This window comes from Malurus melanocephalus, unplaced genomic scaffold (genome assembly GCF_030028575.1).
Source record: "Malurus melanocephalus ecotype Western Australia unplaced genomic scaffold, MMel_1.1 scaffold_43, whole genome shotgun sequence".
NCBI lineage: Eukaryota > Metazoa > Chordata > Aves > Passeriformes > Maluridae > Malurus > Malurus melanocephalus.
This window is the reverse complement of record NW_026623275.1, coordinates 1,022,825-1,025,378: the sequence shown is the minus strand read 5'-3', so window position 1 is coordinate 1,025,378 and position 2,554 is coordinate 1,022,825.

The window sequence follows — 2,554 nt, the reverse complement described above, 5'->3', positions numbered from 1 at the left end:
CTTTTGGCAAGGCTCAGTTTCCCTGTGCTTCAAGTGTCCTACCTACTCAATGAGAAGAATATATTATTGGTTTGAGGATAATAAATTCATGTTAGTGAGACACCTGAGTGCCAGAGGGATTGAAGTAGTTCTCGGAACAGCTCAGCTGTGTGCACATAAATGGCAGTGAACTGCAGAGTCATAACTCTGTAATTGTGCTTCCCAGAACACTGGGGATGGTCACAGATGCTGTAAGCACCATTCCAGTGTTTTCTGGCCAGGGAGTACTTGTTGGAGAAGCCTGAAGTGTGCTGAAAGCTACACAATGCATGTCAGAATCATCTATGACCTAATGACCAAATTGTGGYTTGGCAGTAATAACTTGTTCTCGGCAGATACAGTTTGTTAAGTTGTCCTGATTACTCAAAGCTTTATTTTCTTCCYCACAGTTAATTCTTGTCTCCAGTTCAAACTCTTCTTGATGTAAAATGCATGGACACCTTTCCTTCATCAATTGGTATTATGTATTTCTCACTATAGCCTGTTTATGAGATTACTAAGTGRTCATCAGTGCTGTAAATCACAGATGGGATAAATACCAGTATCAATGGCTGATTTAATTCCCAGCATGTTTTTAAGTTCAGTGGTGTTGCACAAGAGTCATACTGTGTCCCACAGGTTACAAGTAATGACATAACTGCCAGAGAGAAATGGAGTAAAATGAATAATATTATTAATGTTAAATACTTTTAAAAAGTAAATGCAATAAGACCATCTAAGTAAGCTTCTAATGGACGAATTTGACTGTTGAAGAGATAATTTTTAAATTATAGGTTGACCGATCTATCTAAATATTTCTGAGGTCATCCTGAAATGGCTCTGACTTATGTATATGACTAACACCAAAGCCAGGCAGTTACTCTGAATTTGATTCAAGACTACACATCAGGTATTCTCACATGTTTTGGTAACTGTAGTGCTTGCTTTCTCTGGGCAAATGTTTGAGCTATCAAAAATGAGCACAAAATATAGCCTGGCTAATCCCTAAACCTGATTACTCTTCATCATCACTACCCCGTGGATCAGCTGACAATCTTTGTTGCCCAGTCTTAGGACATTTGATGGAAAATCAGAACAGAAATCCAACTTTATCCTAAAATTGTGCAAGAACAAAACACTGTTACATGTGATCTAGAGATTTTTAAGTCATGTTTTTAAAGTAGTCGCTTACTCATARGATTTAATTTCTGTTGCTCGTGAGCTGACTGAATTCTCTGCAAACATGATACATCAGTCATGTCCCTTGACTACTACAAAGCTGCATGCAGGTTACTGCAGCGACAGCATTTTAATTTCACTGAAAGAGCTGGTGAACAAAATCATTTACAATGCGGCACTAAACACATGCGTGTCCAGCATCGACACGGCACAYCAGACCTTTTGCCGAAAATGGTTGGATTTAGATCGTATTCAGAACTACTTCTCTGTCCTAAGTATTTTCCATTTATACAGTTAAATTTCCCTCTGCTACCTGTGGTTGCTACTACTAAAGCACAAGCTGAAAAAGCACACTGGAAATGTGGAAAATATTGCTGTTACCCTGACACAATGACACATTTTGCTTCATAACCAACACAATGAGGTTCAACAAGACCAAGTGCTGGGTCCTACACTTCGGCCRCRACTCCATGCAGTGCTACAGGCTGGGAGAAGAGTGATTGGGAACCAGTGGAAAAGGTGCTTGTCAGCAGATGAACATGAGCCAGTTGTGCCCAGGTGGCCGAGAATGCCAATGGCACCTTGGCCTGGATTGGGAATAGTGTGGCCAGCAGGAGCAGGGCAGGGATTTTCCCCTGTATTCGGCAGTGGTGAGGTCTCACCTTGAGTGCAGTGTTCAGTTTTGGGCCCCTCACTACAGGAAGGACATTGAGGGGCTGGAGCGTGTCCAGAGAAGGGCAATGGAGCTGGTGAAGGGTCTGGAGCACAAGTGCTATGGAGTAGCTGAGGGAGCTGGAGGTGTTTAGCCTGGAGGAGGCTCAAGGGAGAACTAAATTGCTCTCTACAATTGGCAGAAAGGAGGGTGTAGCCAGGTGGGGGTTGGCCTCTTCTTCGAAGGAACAGAACAGGACAAGAGCAAAATGCCTTCACGCTGTGCCAGAGGTGGTTCAGGTTGGACATAAGGAGGAATTTTTTCACAGAAAGGGTGATTAGACATTGAGGTGGGCTGTGCAGGAAGGTGGTCGAGTCACTGTCCCTGTGYTTAAGGACAGACTGATGAGGCAGTGAGTGCCATGGTCTAGTTGACACGGTGGTGCTCGGTYACAGGTTGGCCTCGGTGATCCTGGRGGTCTCTTCCAAGCTAASGGATTCYGTGATTCTGTGTTACTGCGATTTCGAGCCCGCAGCGCTCGGCAGGGCAGGACCAGCCGTGTGCCGGCGCTGCAAGCCGCTCACTGAAGACGAGCTGGCGCCGTATCGCGCTCTCTGCCGAACGCTCTCTGCGCCTCTCCCTCCCGCCGCCCCGGCGGAGCGCGGCCCCGTGTCCCCCCGGGCTCGCCGTAGCTCCCCCGCCCCC